The 21,833-nt window shown below is 38.0% G+C and overlaps 1 protein-coding gene across 1 annotated transcript in view; it reads right to left on the bottom strand.

The window, feature by feature from the left end:
- The window catches only part of LOC108717374 (ADP-ribose glycohydrolase MACROD2), a 1,335,613-nt gene that overhangs the window by 345,892 nt on the left and 967,888 nt on the right, over window positions 1-21,833 (bottom strand). The gene's annotated exons all lie outside the window — the stretch shown is intronic.

Raw genomic sequence — 21,833 nt, forward strand, 5'->3', positions numbered from 1 at the left:
CTGTTGTAAATACATGTTTACTATGTAAATACACTTAGGGGCAGATTTATCAAGGGTCGAAGTGAATTCGAGGGAATTCGAAATTCAAAGAAATTTTTTGGATACTTTGACCATCGAATAGGATACTATGACTTCGAATTCGATTAGAAGTAAAATAGTTCTAATATCTGACCATTCGATAATCAAAGTACTGTCGATTTAAAAAAACTTCGACTTCAATACTTTGCCAAAGTAAACCTGCCGAAGTCCTACGTTAGCCTATGGGGACCCTCTAGAGCAGTTTTCTACATTTTTTGAAGTTGAAGAAAAATCGTTCGATCGATCTCTGAAATCCTTCGATTCGAACGATTTAATCGTTCGATTTTACTTCAACCTCAGAATAACCAAATTCGATGAAAAAAAATTTGAATTAGAAGTATTTTAATTCGATGGTCGAATTTCAAAGTATTTTTAACTTCGAAATTCAACCCTTGATAAATCTGCCCCATACTGTACATACAATATATTTCCCCCTTCCAAATAAAGCACTTTATTTCATTTCTTACCATGTGTTAGTATTCTTGTACAGTTGGTCATTATAGAATTAGTTCTCACATTATTTTCTAAGCAAACTTTGACAATTTCATTTTTATAATAATATAATAATATATAATAAGTTATTTGCAGGAGGATTTCAGTTAAGGAAAGCACACATAGACACATATACATGTATATAGACTCAAATACAGTACATGGTGCAGAAAGATGATAATCTGCAAATGTTCTTAGCTGATAAAAGGCTCAGTCTGGCCAACATGTGGCTTATTTTAACATTGGGAAATACCACAGTGTGGGAAATGTTCCGGGAATGTTTAATAATACCAGTGTTCATGGATACTTGCTGATAGACTAATGCTTTCAGGTGACATACAGGAATGGCAAGTGTTATAGCAGCAACAGAGCCTGCAGCTGGTTGTAAGGACCACAGATGTTACGTGATATTCAGGGCTAATCGCAAGATCTGTTTTTTATCAGAGCGGCAACACAGTCTTACAGAATTCAGCAACATATCCACCTTAAACGTTAAAACCAGCGCTGCCTGAAACCGTTACTTTCCATAACATATTTCCGGCCTTACGATTTTGTTTCAATGCGCATTTGTAACTGATAATGATGAGCGAATTTATTCGCCAGGTGCGAATTCGCGGCGAATTTGCACGATTCACCGCCAGCGAATAAATTCGCAAAACGCCCGTGAAAATTAGCTGCAAAAATTCGCCGGCATCAAAATTTTTTTTTCGAAAAAATGGACGCCGGCGTCAAAAACGGGCGTCGGCATCAAAAACGGGTGTCGACGTCAAAAACGGGTGTCGCCGTTTTGCGAATTTCGCAAATTTTCCGGCGAAACGGAGCAAATTCGCCCATCACTAGTGACTGATATTGTAGTTATGGGATCTGATATCCACAATACCATTATACAGCATATTTTTCCATAGTGTGCTGTTTAAAAAACACCAGTAAGACCCCTTTATTAGGAAAACGGGCTCCAAGCATTCTACATAATGGATCCTATATCATTGTAACAGTTATATGAGCTTATTCCACACATAATCCCTCCCATTTAGACTGTAAACCCTACGGGGTAGGGTCCTCTAGCCTTTTGTTTCCTTGACACTGAGCACTTAATCTGTATTGTAATTATATTTTATATTTATGTGAATTGTATTTCTAATAACGCACTTATTGTTACTTTTTGTTCCAATGACCCCTTGTTTGTTACTACTTATTTATTGTTTTGTTGTACAGTGCTTTGTCCTCAAGGAGCGCTTTCCAAATAAAAATATACATATATACATACATAATAATAGTGATGAGAGAAAGGATCCCATTTTGCTTTGCAGAAAAAATTGCAAAACATTGAAATTTCACCAAAGTTGAAGTCAAATGTTTCAAAGTCAATGGCTGATTTTTCTCTGCCTTTTGGAGTCAATGAGACTTAATTAAGATTCTCATTTTAGTGGTTTTAAGGCTAAACTCCACAGTGTGGCTTTGTCTGATCCGACACGTTGAGAGGAATAGCATGCGACGAGATGGAATGCGCCGAATATAATGTAAGTAATAGAAATGTCAGACCTTGTAGCTGCATGCATCCGTCACGACACGACTGTTGGATACGAACACCACACATTGTGTCTTCATCCTACAACACACGCGGCGCAGATACAAGGTCCGACATTTCTATTACTTACATTACTTACATTATACAGCGCATCTGATCCGACCAAGCTGCACCACGACTGTCATTGAATTTATTAAAAAATCCGAATATAAAAAGTACAAACCAAAAAAAGCATTGAATAATCCGGAAAAAAACATGAATACCTCTAAAAACTTCAAAGTTTTCAGACAATAAATTTGTTGCTGTTGGTGTTAAAAAAAAATTCTGTCTCAAAAAACTCAATTCTTTTCGGTGAAACAAAATGCATGGCAACATTTTAATACTGCCATTGGTGTTTGTTCTCGTATTTTTTCTCATGCAAAAAACACAGATTTTTCTCAAAATGCAAAATTTAATCAAAGATTTGTGCAAATTTAGCCACAGTGAAAATGTTTGTTCATCCCTACCTGTCACTCTTCTATTGGCCCTTACTGATTGCCTATTAAAGGGGTTGTTCACCTTTAACTTTTAGTATGATGTAGAAAGTGATATTTGCAATGGGTTTTCATTTTTTAATTATTTTTTTTTTTCATTTTTGTTATTATGTTTTTGAGCTATTTAGCTTTTTATTTAGCAGCTCTCCAATTTGCATTTTCAGCAAATGATTGCCAGGGTCCAAATTTCCCCTAGTAAACACGTACTGATTTGAATAAGAGACTGGAATATTAATTAGAGAGACGTAAATAGAAAGATGAGTAACAAAAAAGTAGTAATAACAATAAATTGGTAGCCATACATAGCATTTAGATGGGGTCAGTGACCCCTTATTTGAAAGCTGGAAAGAGTCAGAAGAAAAAAGGTAAATAATGCAAACACAATAAAAAAAGAAAAAATTTAGTCCAATTAAAAAGTTGCCTAGAATTAGGCATTTGATAACAAGAAAAAGTTAACTTTAAGGCGAACCGCCCCTTCAACTTGTTTTAAATTTTTTTTTACAGCAGTCACAGTAAATCTCTCTATTAAATAACAATTATTAATATAAAGACAAATGGTTGACAGTTTTCTTGAGCACAATGTTTATGTCTGTTATCTCACTGCATGTTTGAAGGACTATTCCACTGTATTATTCAGAATGGGCAAACCGTTATCTACAACCATTGAACCCACATAGCTCCCGAACTTTTTAATTGCAAAAAAAACAATGAAATCTCTTGGGTAGTCAGTGTATAATGTGACTATAATTGGCTTTACGCAAAACAGGCCAATTGATCATTGAATGACACATGTATCAGTGGAACGTGCTTCCAAAGAAGTCCACACTGAAAGGTCAAGCACAGAGCACAGAGCGCAGCACATTCCCCACACATTTGTCAAGACTGGACTTGGAATTTATTTACTTGATATTTATCTACTGTCAGCAATAAAAATCTCAAAACAGTCAAAGCAAATGTACAATCCATCACATGCTTCTGTTGGCTGATGTTTTTGTGGCAGACAAGAAAACCAAACAGCAGACCCCGACATAGTTTTGCTCTCTTTAATTCATGAATCCGTTACAATTTGGTTTTGCTTTATTCCATTTCAGAATAAAATGTCCTGTTGTTTGTTGTGGGAATAGTATTGTGAATTATTGGCAACATATAAGCTACCTCCAAATCTGTAATAAGCTTTTAGTATAGTCATTTTATATTTATTTCTTGCTTTGTGGCCATCGGAATAGGTCAAACCAAAAATGCACAACGACAACCAATGAAAGAAAGTAGTAGTATATAATGTAATTTATTGAAAATGATTTATGTTTCTGAAAGTTTGTATTGTCTTATTTAAGGCAACTCTACCACTTAACAGGATTCCCTGTGGATGCACCAGTGTCGCAGCAACAGAAGCATCAAGATACTCACCGAGTAACAATGAAGTGCTGGACCTCATGGTACTAAATACCAGCAAATCTATATTGGGTTTTGACAAAAGAGGAGTCATTTTAGATAGAAATTTAAGTTTTTGTGAGTGGTAAAAATGTTCATGAATCTGTGCTAGAATTTTGCCATACACTTTGTTTGCCAAGAAAAAAAATGGCGTCTTTTCGCACGGAAAAGAAAAAATACAAAAGAAAAAAAAACCACCTATTGACTCCAAAGCATTTGTCATATTTTTGCATTTTTAAACATATTTTCATAGTTTTGCTAATTTTCCTGGGAAAATTTCCTCGGCAGTTCTCATCTCATCATGTCATCTCCATATAGTATTGACCCTCTTCACCTCCAATATTTTGTTTAGTGTATTTAATGTCTTACTTTAGCATACTAAATCTGGAGCATGGAGAGCAATTAAATAATGATATACCTGTTAATTCTTGAACTAATAAAAAGGAGTTTCCATGCTGGTGTGATTGCTTATAAGGGATGCACTGAATCCAGGATTTGACCAGAATTCGGCCTTTTTCAGCAGGATTCAGCTGAATCCTTGTGTCTGCATGAACGGAATCCAAATCCTAATTTGCATATTCAAATTAGGGCCAGGAAGGGAAATCAAATGACTTTTTGTCACAAAAAAGGAAGTACAATTTTTTTTCCACCTGTTCCCCTTCCTGCCTCTAATTTTCATATACAAATCAGGATTTGGGTTTGACTAGGCCAAATCTTTCATGAAGGATTCAGGAATTTGACCGAATCCCAAATAGTGGATTCGGTGCATCCCTGTTGCTTATGGGATACATGAGATCAAGGAAACAGTACCCCATTGTCACGTTAACAAGAAATTTCTAAATGATTTCTTGCTTTTCCAGGCTTTGCAGGGGATCAAGAATAGAAATCAATCAACAGCTAGAATGACCTGATAGGGAACGGATTGGCTGTCCCCTCTCCTATGAAACACAGAAAGGGTCAATACAGATCTATAGGGAGCTCCAATAAAGTGGCCATATTTAAAAATAAGATATTTTTTTTAGTAAAAACCAGCAACATCATAGATGATTCATTATTACCTACAATATTCAGTAAGTTTTCACCAATCACCAATTCTCCTTATAATTCTGCTACTTTAAATATTCTCTATGTGAAACCTAAAATGCAATGTGGTTATATGGGACGACTGCAACAAAACAAGAAATTAATTATGAGGCAAGATTTATCTTGTTATTATTTTTGTTTCTCTTTCTAAACAGTCTCTCCCATATTAAGCCTTTATTATGACTCTGAAGCCAGAGTCTAGACATGAAATATTTAGATGGAGCATAAGTGCTTGCTAAAAGTCTTTTACAATGGTGTACAGCCTTCCCCAATCATAGTGATACTTGCTGGGAAACAAGGAATTCTATTGGCATGTTATATGTGTATAGAGCCTAAGAGTAAGTGTCTTGTGAGGCTTGACATCCATTAGGCTTGTTTCTTAGGTCCTGGAAAAAATATTTTTTTTACTTTTCTGATTACTGGTGATGAGTATTGTATGAGGCTCTCAAACATTGCATAAAACTTGTAAAGTCAGTCAACCTGGCATTTGACTGCATCAAAAAACTTGGTATTGCAACTAGTTGTGAGCCCTATTCCAAAGCTTGGAATGACATGACATGGTCTCACCACCTCCACCCACTAGTGAACTGGAGTAAATTTGTCTCTTGTAGCTGAAAATTATAACAGAATATGAGTTCACTCAGTTATCATATAGATCAGGGGTCCCCAACCTTTTGCACCCGTGAGCATTATTCAGATTTAAAAAGAGTTGGGGAGCAACACAAGCACGGAAAATGTTCCTAGGTGGTGCCAAATAAGGGCTGTGATTGGCTATAGGTAGCCCCTTTGTGGACTGACCGGCTACAGGAGACACTGGTTGGCAGTACATCTGGGTTTTAAGCAACAAAAACTTGCCTCCAAGCCTGGAATTCAAAAATAAGCTCCTGCTTTGAGGCCACTGGGAGCAACATCCAAGGGGTTGGAGAGCAACATGTTACTCATGAGTTACTGGTTGGGGATCACTGATATAGATGATAGTGAGGTGCAGAACAAAAAGTAAAAAGCTTAATTCCCATCCAAATTTTCATAAGAAAACATTAAGTGATAGAAACTGATGTTCTGGGGTGTTGTCTACAGGGAATTCTGTTCTCCTATGTGGCTTCATGGGCACCTTCTTGGTTCTCTGTTTTTTTTTCCAACACTCCAAATACACATAGGTAGTTTAAGAGGCACTAGTGTAGACTTTAAGCTCTAACAGGGCAGGGACTGATTAGAATAATGCATAGTCTCTGAAAAGTGTCTGTGCAATATAAATAAAGGATAATAATAATTAATTTTGCCTCCAGGACATGTCTCCAACTTTCACATGGAATGTAATACCTTGGATACCAATTACTTACCAACAAGCAAGCAGCAAATCAACTGCAATTAATTAAAATGCCATGGGCAATCAAGTTTGGGACAAAGTTAAAGGAAAAGATTACAAGATTGCTGACAGATCTAAATGTTAATTAGCTATGTGACCCGCACATAAAGCTGTACGTGATTACGTGATTTTATTAAGCGATGCTAAAGTTCTAGCACTGGGAATAGCCAGTTTTAGCCGGATCGAAACAAGATTTAGACAAATTTGTGTCCATTATTCCGATGAACTCATTTCTATTGACATTTCCAGTCTGCAGTCCGTAGCAAATGTAGACATAAAGGGATAAAGGGGAAATATTCAACGTACCACTTGAGGGCCTTTCTTAATGGTGATTGGTGAAAAGCACTGTATTGAATAATATTTCATTTCATTTAATTTACAATGGGATTTCTAGCAGCAAAGGGAATGAAAAGAGTTTATGCCTAGCTATGTAGATAGACAGGTTTACCAGCGACGGCTTCGCTCACATAGCGACACTTTGACTAGACAACGATAATTCACTAAAATGCGAAGTTGCGTCCATTTCGCCAAACGATGGTAAAGTTTCGGTAGCGCTAATTCAGCAAGCAAAGCGAAGTTGCGCTAGCATTGGCTAATATGTTGTATCAAATACATTACACTACACAAGCCCAGGGAACCTTAATAAAATAAAGTTGTTATATTATGTTATATATGTTTTAGGACTTAGAAAAATGTTCTAATTATTTTTGAGGAAGTCCTATCTACTCTATTGCACTTCGCCTGGTCTGAGGTGGCAAAGGCAAGTCTGGCGCAAGAGGTAACGTTCATTAAAATCCTCATCTTAGTGAATTTGCGTAGTTAAATCCATTCTCCAGAACGAAAATTCGCTTGGCGTTAGAGTACAGTGTAGCGCTACAGTCTATCTCCTTCGCTAGCTAATTTACGCCAGTGCCCGTTAGTAAATCAGCAAAGTCCCAAAATGACGTCACGCTTGCAAATTTTCGCCAGAGTTAGTCACTTCACCCTTTAGTAAATTTGCCCCTATATCTGCATGAAGCACAGGTGTAGCAGAGAGAGAGAGAGGAACCCATTATGCAGAGCTCATTATCCATCTTTGTTCCAATATAAAACTAAACTGTGCTATATCCCCATTGTTCTGAATTAATAACTGAAAAAAAATAAGCACTTGTTCTTAGATTTCTTAATTCACAACAAGCTGCTCTTGGGAAAAATGTATTATTTTATTTTAATATCTATCATATCTGATGGTATGCAGGAGGCACCAAAGTTCAAACCAAGCTTTAAGCAGACTTGCATAAAATCTCCAGATTAATAGATTGCATTTGAAAACTTGACTGTGTCAAACAAGTACGCATGCATACAGAAACTTTGTACAGTTATGTGAAAGTTCCACATTCTTTACCCATGAGCCACATTCAAATGTAAGCAGAGTTGGGGAGCAACACAAGTATCCTGAGACATAACAAATAGGCCTATGTGGACCTATGTGGACTGGCAGCTTACAGGAGACTCTGTTTGGCAGTACATCTGGTTTTTATACAACCAAAACTTTCCTCCAAGCCAGGAATTCAAAAATAAGCACCTGCTTTGAGGCCACTTGGAGCAACATCTAAGGGATTGGTGAGAAACACGTTGCTCCCGAGCCACTGGTTGGGGAACACTATTGTAGTGGTTCAATTATATTTTCGTAGACTTAAGTTATGGAAATCCAAAATACAGAAAGATGCCTTATAAAGGCCAAAGCATTCTGGATAACAGGTCCCATACCCGTACCAAAAAAGTGTTCTCATATGACTATATTCTATATATCAAACAACACTGAAGTCAGAGCAGAACCTTGGCTGCTGTGAGCATGGTCTCTGCAATATACATGCATTTTCTTTTTATTAATACATGTAACATGTCTCAACTTGTGATTGCTGGGTGTGCCTAGAAAGCAGATGTATATTATAAACAGTTTTAGGGCACCCTCGGGACTTCCATAGAGCCCAGATATTTATTAAAATGGGTGGGAGCATCAGTGTTTCCATCCCATCATACTGGATGGAAACATTGTTGTAATTAAACCTTGTAATAAATATCTGTGATTTTCTAAGTCCCAAGAGTGCCCTGAATCACAATTAACAGAAACATACAGTATATAGGCATTTATTTATTTATTGCGGTTATGGAAGGATTGCATTTCTACTTGTAAGAAGTTCCGTAATAATAGCTGAAATTACACTATAGGTATGTTTATTAGTTGTTGCAATGGTAAGCTATTTGATTGCTACACATACTCACATATACTGTGTTATATATACACACACACAATACAACTTTATCATCACATCATGGGGGTATATTAATTCTAATAACCTGCGAATTTATAGACTTGTCCGGACGGCATCTTTTTTTTTAGAGAATAATACAGCCTTTAATTTCCAAGCTCCTTCATTACTTTATGCCATTGAGCACTAAAAGCAGTAAACTATCAGTTCTTTTTTATATATTTTAGCAGTTAAAATTCGCTATTATACATTAAATTATTTAGTTGAGTCTCAACTTCCGTAGCTTTCCAGCCAAGATATCCATTTTTAAATCAAAGCACCAATCATTAGCGATATGAAAAACTATACTCACAAGTGTCTCAATAAACTCAGGAAGCAATTTTAAGTCACATTGCGGGGCACTAATATATCTGGATGATCTTTGAGATGGAAAATTATACTGCTGAGCTCTAAGAGGTTGCAGACGCAAACTGAAAAGTAGGATTTAACTTTAAATAAGAACCACTTGGCCCACTGAAACTTTGCCTTTCTCTATTCTTCATTCATGTTTAAGATAGTTTAGTGATGATCCTTTCTCCTTTGTCCACTTGAGGTCAATTATTATGTTCGTCTATGACATTTCAGAGATGAACCATTTAACTAAAATAAATCTGAGACTCTTGCCTTCACGTTTTATAGAAGTTCGCCTTTCTTATTCCATATAATAAACCATGAAAGCTGCAACAAGACGTGAGTTCCTAATGATCAGCTTTTAGGTGCCAACGTTTTTCTTTGTTAAAAAAAAAAGATCATTTGGTAAAACTTATGAAGACTGATGAACTTTCTTCGGCATAAAACCCAGTATGATTAGCTAAGTCACTTGGGTTTTCATAAAAGATTGCTAGTGCATAAAAGCATGAGCAATTGTAAAATGGCAATAGCATTATTAGAATTTCCACATACCGTGTTTTTGCAGGGAAAAACAGCTTTTGCATCCAATGCATCTGGTGCAAGAAAAGCACAGAGAAAAAAACACCCATTGGAGCAGAATTACTAAAGGGCGAAGTGGCTAACGCTATCGACTTTACACCAAAAATCACATACAGGGACATCACCAATTCACTAACAGGCGCAGATGACAATTCACTACCGAAAGAAACCGCCAATATCGTTTGTCCGCACTCTATCGCCAGGCAACTTTTCACTCAGGGGAATGGTCATTGCTCAGCAAATTCACTAAAGTGCGGATTTTACTGAACATTACCTCTTTCGCCAGGGTTGACTTTGCCACCCCAGACCAGGGGAACTGCTAAAATGAAGCTAGATCTTCCTCAATCTTCTGTCACTGACATCATATCCTGTATGCCGAAAATAATTAAAGTTGAAAAAACTCTGGCGACTTTTCCTTTTTTTAAGAGGGATTGCCTGCAAAAGTCTTAACTTGAACTTTTTTGGATTAACATTTTTCCGCATTCCGGATTAACATTTGAGGGCCATGGAACATTCAGTTTACAGTGGGCTCATGTAGGGCATTATATGAACTCTTTTGGCTTTATTAAAGTTCCTTGTGTAAAAGGAAGATTATTTCATACTTACCGAGATCTTCCTTTCCTAGACGTACTCCATGTCAGTACGTTACGGGATAGCCCCTCCTCCCTGCTCCAATTAGAAGGAACCTCCCCAAGCCTTTAAAAGGCCACCACACCCACCTACCGGCGTCTTTGTAACAAGCTCTTAAATTACCGGAAAAGAAAGGGCGGGTGTACTGACATGGAGTACGTCTAGGAAAGGAAGATCTCGGTAAGTATGAAATAATCTTCCTTTTTCCCTAGACGTACTCCATGTCAGTACGTTACGGGACATAGCAAGTTAACGTTATCCCATGGGAGGGAATATGCTTTAAGAAGAAACTGTAATAAGGAAAGGAGTATCTCTGACTAGATAGTCCACCATCATGCAAACTCCTTACCTTAATATAGAGAGTCCAGGTGAAAACCCCAGAATAAGTTCACCAGGCTAAGAATAGAGCTATAGTATAGCATATACTATAGAGAAAGAGAGAGAGAGCGCGAGAGAGAGATGTTAGCCCACTGAGAGTGAGGAACAAGTTAGCTCACTAACCACCACTTCACCCTCCAGAAGAGAGAGAGAGGAAGACAGTCCTGTAAAAGGCGAATTCAGCAAGCTGAAATACTTACTCTCCTACTCACCAAAAAGCATTCATCACATGTATGCCTAATTTCAGTGCACATTGCAAGGTACCTGTAAGAAACACTTGGTAGGAGTAAGAACCCAAAACAGACACAATATAGAAATGATCTGCTTAGGATATATCCATAAATGTAGGATATCCAATGTACCCTCAGGTACCCAAGGCCAGTACCATAAATATCTTCATATCAGAATGCATGTTAGTCAGGACTGTTCTAACAGAAAGCAGATCCTAAAGATCGGAGACAAGGGCACCTGAGAAAATAATTGGGATTAGAATTCCTTACCCTGTGTAAGGTCCTGTGATGAGGCAGACTCAATTAACTGTAAAGAGTTGAGCAACTACAGTACCTAAGAAAGAGCCCCTGTTGGTTGACCCAACCTAGTACTCTGAGAGGTATAACTGAATACCCCTAAGGTTACAGATCCCAATAACCACAGTGCAACTAAAGGACTAATTCCAAGATTTATGGAGGCAGATTATATGCCCTGGATAAATGTTTATAGTCACCCACAAACCTGTGTTCTCTCTACCCATAATGGACCCACTTAGATGTGGAATCAACTATACTACATATTTAATCGTTGAGGCTGACCTTGGAACTGGAGGGACACTATGGATGTTCCAGTAAGTGTCAGAAGGGCCTCTGATCTACTAGAGTCATGCTGGGTCATATGTATCAGGAGTAGCACAGGAATGTGAATCCGAGAACAAACCAGGATAATAGGAGTGTTGTATCTGGAAATTACCTGGACATTGAGCTCTGTGCGAATGTTTCAGACACAATTTTCAGCAGGTGTAAATGTAATCCCCCTAGCATAGGGAATAATGTGACAGACATGGTCAAAACAGACAAAAAAAATACTTCCAAGCCTCCCATTTGAAGCTAGACAAACCTGTAGGACAGATACATAAACTATCCTTAATTCATTCTCAATGAAATTAATGACTGGAAGTGGTAAGAGATTACACTCTACTGTAATGACTGCAACCGTCCCACTTAAGGGAAGACTATGATCCTGCTCAGAAGAGCCAAGTACATTTTCGGCCGAAGCAATAGGATAAGTAGCAACTGCAGTATGTAACTGTGAGGAGGAAAGATCCAAAACTGCTGGTGTTCCAAGAGGGCACAGACATAGAGAGGGAAAATAATTAACGCTCCTAGGATGCCTCCATCTGCTGTCCAATCAGTTACCTATCTGGTGTGGAAGAACAGCCGGCCCTGTATTCTAAAAAACCACTAACTAGGGGTTTGAGAATTGAAGAAAAAATAAATAAATAAATAAAATAAATGGGCCCAAAATAAGTGCCTTCTGGACACAGAGCCTTAAGTCACAAAGCCGTTTTGATGATAGTATAAGGTAGTATAAGCAGAATATCCCTATCCTGGGCCAGACTTGAACAGAGGTCATCTCTATGGACTAACAAGACACTTTGGAGGACTCCTATAGCCTGAAAACCCTTGGTTTGAAATATATACCTTATGCAAATTCCCAGTGGCCTGATATGTATGTGTACCCTGTCTCTATAGACACCCTGTATTGGCAGATAAAATGTCCCCTCTATCCTGACATTAAGAATATCAGTAGAAATAGTATAGGAATAACACTGGGTAGTGGCTCCCCTCTCTAATTTGTAGGAGGCACCAAGGAGTCACCCTAAAAAACGGTAGAAATACATCTGGGGATCCTTCAGCCAAGCATAGAGAACTGTATACCTTGTTCTTCCTTAAACCTATGAATATGGAATTTCCACAGGTTGCACCCCTCGAAACTAGCCAGATGTCCTGGCTGCTATAGTGAAATTTATGGATGAAGAGTTCAAGTACTGATTGTTCCAGGAATCTTCAAAAATACTATATGTTGCATAAAAATATAGGTTTATTGAGCCAACGTTTCTGGTTCCAAAAAAGAACCCATCCCAAGGACACAAATCATATATAGATATCTGTGCAAACATATATACACACTCATATACATGCCTTAATAATAAAATATATGCACCTGCCTATGGCCCTCTTATAGATGCAAACATATATGTTGCTTGGTAGACCAGTTGTATTATGGAGTTTATCCATTTATTGAGCATTTGTTCTGAAGGCAGTAGAATCCCCCTGCAGGATGTGGGCCATGGTGCAAGCATATATTAAAATATGTGATAATAATATGTACCTCGGTCAGAGTCCTAAGCTCCTGGTAGAGCACAGTACCCGACCCCAGAGCTCGAGCTGCGTGGGTAGTAATAGACTGCACAATTGACTGGGCAAAGCAATTATCTGGTCCTCCATTCGTTCAGGCAGTGATCGGTGATACAAGGCTGCTGAATCTGGAAAAATTTACATTCAATGGTCCCAAAAGTAGTACATACCTGTGGTTATTGTTAACCCAGCAATCCTTATGACAGACAGGCTTCAGAACTCCTGTAGTGCTTATCAAGACAAAGTTAAGCTTACCTGCCATCGGGAAAAAATATTGCCTAGTGTTTAATTCATTAAGCCATATCTTATCCCAGGAGCAATGCCATAGAATGAAAAGACCTTCATATGTAGGTATTCCTATCAGTACTCATCTGGATTAAACCTGAATGTACCCCAGAAACAATTACAACCCCATGTAATGCATAGTTTAGGTTAGCTGCAGTCAGAGCAAACCTATATCAGACCTTCATAGCCACCCAGTCCAGTGATGTACATCTATTAGAGCTACTGGTTCAAGGTGAGTAATAATTAGAGCATATCATACTGCAGAGAATAGGAGCATACAGATATGATCACAGCAACATGTAATACATAAAATATTAGCTACTGCTTAGGGCAAGCGTAAATCTGGTCCTAGCCGTTCCCAGGCCTGTGCTTTACATACCTTAGGGCTACCTATTCCAGGTGAGCCATAGCCAGGGTATATACTGCAGAAGAAAATATAAGCACAGATTCAATCACAGTAACATGAAATACATAGTTTATATGAGCTGCTGCTTAGGGCAAGCATATCTCAGGGCCTAGCAACTCAAAAGGCCTGTGCTCTACATCCATTAGGGCTACTTGTTCCATGAGAGAAATAGCCAACTCATAAACTGCAGAAAACCTGTAGTACATAGTTAGGTTAGCTGCTGCTTATAGCAAGCATGTATCAGGGCCTAGCAGCAAGACAGATCTGTGCTCTACATATCGCAGGGCTACGTGTTCTTTGTGAGCAATAGCCAGAGCATAAGCTGTATAACAAAATAGTAGCACAGGTACAATCACAGCAATATGAAATACATAGTTAGATTAGCTGCTGCTTCGAGCAAGCATGTCTCAGGGCCTAGCTGCCAGCCAGACCTGTGCTCTACATCCTGTAGGGCCACGTTTTACCTGTGAGCAATAGCCAGAGCTTAAGCTGTAGAACAAAATAGGAGCACAGGTACAATCACGGAAACATGAGGTCCATAGTTTAGATTAGCTGCTGCATAGAGCAAGCTTATATCGGGCCCTAGCATTCAGCCAGACCTTTGCTCGACCTCCATTATGGCTACCTGTTCTATGTGAGCAATAGCCAAAACATAGAATGCAGAACAAAAATAGCGCAATACATATTATGGATTATCTGATGTTTATAGCAAGTATATATCAGAGCCTAGCAGCCCCCCCAGCCCAGTGATCCATATTCAATAGGGCTACTGGTGTCCTATTTGTAAATGGCTTGTGCTTTCAGGCAGGAAACAATCATAACCAGGCACAGTGCAGATAAGCATATGAATATATAGCATGCAAGCAGTTAGTTAGACTTTAGTACACTGCAGAACAGCATATGGACACACTCCTTACCTGCTGCTCATTATGCAAGGCTGGAAGCAGACCCTTTAATGTCACAAATTCCAGGACACTCTATTGTTAACAGGAAAACAGGCCTCACAAGTTTACTGACAACAGCAGGACTTACCTGAGGCTGCAGCTTCCTCGCTTGCTGAGTTAGAGAGTGGGCGGGGCCATCTCCACTTGCTTTAGCTGGACCTGATTATACTCAGCTGGTGTCTGTATAGGCAGGAACCCAAAGCAACTGCGTAGGTTATACTGAGGCAAATTGGATAATTAGTGTTGGTGCTTCCTGCACAGGCCCAAGTTTGCTATAATATGAAGCCTATAGCGAAACTTTTTTATATTTTTTATTTTTTTTATTATTATTTTAACTACCTCCACCTTAGGAAAGTCTGTTGAGGGAGGCAGTTGGCCATGACCTGCCCCCATTAAAACAAAAATAAAACAAAGGTAACAGGGGGCAGTAAGGTTCAGGCCCCTAACTAATTAGCCTAAATTAACTGCCACCTCCCTCGCCCATTCGTAAAAATGGGGTGTAGGGGCCACATACACCAGTGCCGCCTGAGGCCCTCTGGGCAGGTCGGGAGGGCACACGAATGGGGGGACAAGCACCTGCCACCCAATGCTCTTGATAGCAATACAGGAAGGCAACTGAAATACAGGCAGACAAGGAGTAGCAAACATTGCACCTCAGTGCCTTACCTGATTCAGGAGCTGAAGTTCAGAAGACTCCAGGTCTGAGGTAGTGTGCTGGGGGGAAAAAAGGTCCCATGGACCAAAACCCCTGTCCCTAGGACGCCTTCCGGGCAGGCCTAATGCTTTCCTAGGCATAAAAAGAGAAAAACAAAAATTTGCTTCTAATGATTGAGGCCTTTGTTCAGAGAACAAAGCCAAGAGCATAAGAGAAGGAAAAAAAAGACGCCGGTAGGTGGGTGTGGTGGCCTTTTAAAGGCTTGGGGAGGTTCCTTCTAATTGGAGCAGGGAGGAGGGGCTATCCCGTAACGTACTGACATGGAGTACGTCTAGGGAAAGTTTCTATATAGTATATTATATCATTAATAATAATAATAATATCAATATACCTCAACCCACTTACTAGGGTTCCTAGCAAGCAGACAATGAATCCACACCAACGAGCGTATATTAAAGTGATATATTGTGAAATAAATCAATTGATTGTTCTACATAAATGATTACACTTAGACTAAACAATAATTACAATATTTACAGTTCCACATTACACAAGTCTACATTGTTGTTACCAAAAAGGTAGGGGAATAGAGTTCAGCTTCATCTCTGCCTTCCCCTCTGGTCTTCATTCCTCAAATGTCTTGTCCCAGGCTCCTCTCGGTTCTCCAGCTCTCAAGCTGCCTCCTCTCAGCTGTCCAGCTCCTTTCACATTTCCCAGCATTCTTTTACATTTGTCCAGTGTTCTTTTATCCTGGGTTCTCACCTGCCCCCACAGAAACCCTCCCAACTGCCAAGATGCTGTGATAAACCCCCAACTTGCCTGCATCCTGTTGAAAGTTTTAATCAGTTTTATGGTCCCCACAGCAGACAAAGGCCTTAGTAGTCACAGGAAAACCTTTGTTATGATAATCAGTGCTTCATGTAAGTTCCCTGAGCAACCGCTTTCATATTAAATAACAAAATCAAGATGGCAATTTCTTACACTTGGTCATTTGTAATAAAAAGTGGCCACTTCAAGCATTTCCACCAACATCTCTAATAAAGACCCTATTCAAATTGACCTAAGCACAATATCACTGGCATAAACGAACGCTAATAAATGTTTGCTATAAAATGCTCACACTGAAGAAGCGTCGCTAGCGAAAAGTCATCAGCGTTCACGCCCAGGACGTAACTTCGCATTTTAGTGAATAAGCAGATTGGTAACAAATTTGTACCTGGCGAAGTGATGCGAAGTGTGCCAATTGGTCCATGGCGACAATTCGCCCTTTAGTAAAACTGCCCCATTGACTCCAATGAATTTGGCAAAATGTTATTTGATACAGGGCAATTTGACTCATCGCTACAGTGAAGCCTTATTCAGTCAGTTAGCATTTCCATGTAAACATAGTTTGTGCCCCCTTTATTACACACATCTCCCTGGCCCTTACGGTATAAATAGGACTTAAAAAATAGCAAGGTAGAAAATGGTCAACATTTCTTAAAAGGTAGATAGTAAGTTCTATACAAATTATTCAATACAAGATCCTAAATCTCTTTATTTTACAAGCCAACGATCAAGCCTCTTGTATCACCTTATCTAGTACCTACAGGGAAGGTACTAGATAAGGTGATACAAGAGGCTTGATCGTGTACAAATTATTAGCAAAACAAAGTGTGCAAAGCAAAGGTCACAGTTTAACGTTCAGACAAAAATGCCCTTTTCCAGTTAATAAAGACCCCTCTGTTTGCACTTATCTTAACCTAGTGGGAAATATCACCATAATCACTTATTATTCTGTTTTTAAAAAAATGCAGTTGGTTTGTGGAACTGAGAACCGAGATAAGATCTCTGAAAAGCTCAAGACTGCAGTGAATATTTATCATCAAACGCACCAGTTTAATGATGGCATTTCTACATTTCAGATGGGAGTGAAAAATGCTTTATAAATAAAGTTCATATTCATCTGTCTGAAATAATGTATAGTATTAATACATAGCAAGCAAATCCGGTGGCGGGATATTGGCAGTTACAAACAATAACATATACTCATGAATCTGTTTGAAATGTGGTGTAAATGTAACCAGAAATTAGTGTATACATCAAAAACGGATATTGTTGGGTCTATGTAAACAACATTCATTTCCCATCAAGAGATTAAGATGGCTGGAAGGTCTCCTGTGTTCATACTCATCATTCTTGTTTGCTTTGACTAATTATTATTATTTTTTAAATAATTATTTCAGAGAAATTGCAAACATGGTGGCGAGATCATAGAAAGATGTCAACCTCTATATGTCAACAATACGCCCACCGTTAATTAATCAACTACAACGTGTGTCTGGTGGGGCACTGCATAAACATGAAGTCTACTGGGAATTATAAACAGAAGTAAAATGCTAAATGCACAAAAATAAAAGGCATGTATTAACCACATACAATACATTAAATCATAAAAAAACAATGTATTAGCTTATGTAAAACAATGTAAAACAAATACAGGTATGGGGTCCGTTATCTGAAAACCCGGTATGCAGAAAGCTCCGAATTATGGAATCCATAGACTCCATTTTCTTTAAATAATCCTAATTTTTTAAAAATAATTATCTTTTTCTCTGATATAATAAGACAATACCTTTTACTTGATCCAAACTAACATATACTGTAATTAATCCTTTTTGGAAGCAAAACCAGCCTATTGGGTTTATTTAATGTTTACATGATTTTCTAGTAGATCTATTTTGGCCACTTTAATAAATGCGATGGTATGTTTACATTATCATCTCACACCCACTAAGCTCCACTGCTGATACGATGACACGTAGTCACTAATGATATGCACACCTTGCTATGACATCACAGTTATGTTTTGGCGCCACTAATGCCTTTATTAGGGGATGTTGTTTGTGTTATATGCACCTTACTGAGGACAGCTTAAATTTAAGACCCGAAACATCAAAATAAACTACAGATGGGGGAGAGGACTCCCTGTACTTACTAGCGCAGTGCCTCCACCTAGTGGGATCTGGGAATGCACCTACAGGTGGCCCCATTAGGAACACAATAATAAAACACACACAGTATTTGGTAAATAGTGATGGGCGAATAAATTTGCCAGGCATGGATTTTCGGCAAATCCAGATTTGCTTTTTCGCAAATCTGCTTAGAAAATTTACCGGTGAAAAATTGTTGTGCTTCAAAATTATTTTGACGCCCATTGACTTTAATGCACTTGGACAAACTAGTCGCTCATATAAAAAATTGTCATTCACGTCAAAAATTGCTATGCGTCAATATTATTTTGACGCCCATTGACTTCAATCCGTTTTGCAAATTTTGACGTTTCATTATTGGTCAACTGAATAACTGTTTCTCTAAAATAAATGTAAAGGGCAGCTAGTACAAACAGTACTCCTAACAGGTGGTAGTAGGGCCTCACTATATAACTTGCTAGCACTATCTATCTAACTAAAGCAGGCAAAGTAATTAAGTGTGTTTCCACAACAGTCTCTGTATGCTCAAGAACTCCTTTAGGGTATTGCCACTTTAAACAGGATACTCACACAAAAAGTCTCTTTGGATGATTCGCCAAGATCCTTCAATCAAGTCCAGTACTTGCAGCCCTGCACTGCGACTACCAGCCCTTTTCGATGTTCAGATGGAAATCCCCTGCTGATGCTGGTTTCTCCAATCTGGATTTATTTCACAATCTCTGTCACTCGAGGCACAGTATCTGGCGTCCCTGTGCCAGCCTGATCCGAATGGCTGCTTTTGGTGGGGCCTTCCACCACACGGTTCTCTCTACCACGCTGTTCTCTGCCAGGCTCTGCTGCTTCCTTTTCCTGCCGGCTCCTCCCCAAGTTATGTGTAACTTCCTGCAGCACTGAGATCACTGTGTAGCTGGTTGCTAGGTAACGGCTTGCAACACACAGACAAAGGCTTTGTGCCAGCTCCCTTACATGGATAAGTGTAAGGGTTTTACACTACTTCGCTGTTTATTCCACAGAAAACACTCAACACGTGACCTTAAAGGAATTGTTTAGTGTAAAAATAAAAACTGGGTAAATAGATAGGTTGTGCAAAATAAAAAATGTATCAATTATAGTCAGTTAGCCAAAAATGTAATGTATAAAGGCTGGAGTGACTGGAATTCTAACAGACTGTAACAGTACAGAACAGAACATTTCAGCTCTCTTGGTTGCCACTGATTGGTTACCAGAGACTTGACTTATGTGGGTTTCATTACTTTTCTTTCAAGCCAGTCTTTAAAGGGGTTGTTCACCCTTAAACTAACTGTTAGTATGATGTAGAGAGTGATATTCTTAGACAATTTGCAATTGGTTTTAATTTTTTATTATTTCTGGTTATTTAGCTTTTTATTCAGTAGCTCTCCAGGTTGCAATTTTTAACAATCTAGTTGCTGGGATCCAAATTACCTTAACCATGCATTGATTTGAATAAGAGACTGGAATATGAATAGGAGAGGCAATAAGAATAAATGTAGCCTTACAGACCATTTGTGTTCTAGATGGGGTCAGTGACCCCCCTATTTAAAAGTAGAAAAAAATTAAGGCCATTTGAAAAGTTGATAATCAATTAGCCATTCTATAACATAATAAGGGGCAGATTTTTTAAGAGTCGAATAGTAAATTAGAGTTTTCTATATTTTTTTGTAGTCAAAATTGTGTTTCAACTCATATTCTGTTAATAGGGACAATCCTTTGATCCTTGCAAGAATCAAAATAATATATAATTATTATTATACTTTATTTATATAGTATTTATCAATCCCTCCCCTAAACATAGATCATGATTCATTTTACAAAGATGTCAATGAACCTGCCTTTTAATTTTAGAAGAATGCAAGCAAACCAAGGGGAAATCTATGCTGGAACATACAAACCCCATAAAGACAATGACATGGCTGGAAATAAACCAGTACCCTAGTGCTACAAGGAAAAAAATTGATAAACACTGAGCCATACTTCACTTTCTTTTTCTATTTTAAAAATATTGTTCATCTAAAAAGTTAATTATTAGATAGACTCAAAGCTGTGTTAAAATTATGATATATATTTTTTAATTACCTAAGGGTCAAATTATTTCATTACATATGATGCCACTGTTTTCCAGGATATAATAGTGACATACTGTATATATATTGTCATCTATAAGTCTATATCAGTATAAGTCAGAAAAAAGGATGAATAAAAAAAGGGAATGATGATATACTATTACCACATAAACAACTCAAGCTCTGGGGCTCTTTCCCCTCAAGAGATTTTAAGGGGTTGATTGGATCCTACAATTAAACATTTACGGGGGAATGTAATAAAAATCACGAACGGAAAAACTATTAGCAATGCGAAAAGTTATGCCTTTGCGCGAACAAATTTTGCTTTGTGCGAATTTAATATAGCTTTTGCGAGCCCGGAAACTGTTTAGCGACCACTTCCGACAGTGAAAGACCGTTTGCGAATTTTATAGTTTGCTCCAATGCGCAGTCAATGTAATAAAACTTCGACGAAAAAGTCGTTATGTTTGCTCCAAAAGATTACGACACCTTCAAGCACTTCTTATGAGTGCGCAATTAAAATTCGCAATACAATAATAGTTTAAGGAACAATATTACATTGCGAGATGTGGATTTTTAGTCTTATTGGTGTGAATTGTTTTACTCTTTGCGACTTTTATTACATTCCCCTGGTAGGATAATACAGAAGCCACTTCATTCCAAAAGGCCCTCACTACTTCACAATACCTGCACATACTTTATGTATAATTGATCCCCTTTGCCCACAAAACCAAAAGCACAGTGGGGAGCCTTGTTCTTGAAGGTATAAAAAAGACTTTATAATGTTAATGATTCCCAACAGGACAAAGCAAAAATAGCTATTTATTATGTGAAACTCTGTTATTGACTATCTTGTTCATCTTTACCATTGATTGTAACATTTTGAATTCTGCTTCATTTTTAGAAACATGTTTTTATTTTCTCATCACTAATCCCAGTCCCATATTAAATTTCACATGGAATCATTCCAATTTGAATACCAAACATATTTAAATGGATTAATTGTAAATGATACCTGCTAAGATCAAGCCTATTATTCCTTTTCCCGTGGCATTAGGGGTAAAGAAGATCAAAATGATTAAGCAAGTCTCAAAACTTAGTTTCAACATGCACGGCAGGTTTGTTTCTAGTCATTAGTCCTACCATATGTTAAATAGATTTTCGTCTTCTTCTGTGCATCAAAGTTGTTAGGGTATATATCTTTTGATGTTCTCATGGATACAATGAATTCATGTTTTAATTGAAAATATGATAGATAAAATGATAAAGTTTAGAAATTCTCTCCTGATCATGACAAACAGATTGTAAACAGACCAAATTAGCCAAGGAATATACATTT

Source organism: Xenopus laevis, chromosome 5S (genome assembly GCF_017654675.1).
Source record: "Xenopus laevis strain J_2021 chromosome 5S, Xenopus_laevis_v10.1, whole genome shotgun sequence".
NCBI classification, from domain to species: domain Eukaryota; kingdom Metazoa; phylum Chordata; class Amphibia; order Anura; family Pipidae; genus Xenopus; species Xenopus laevis.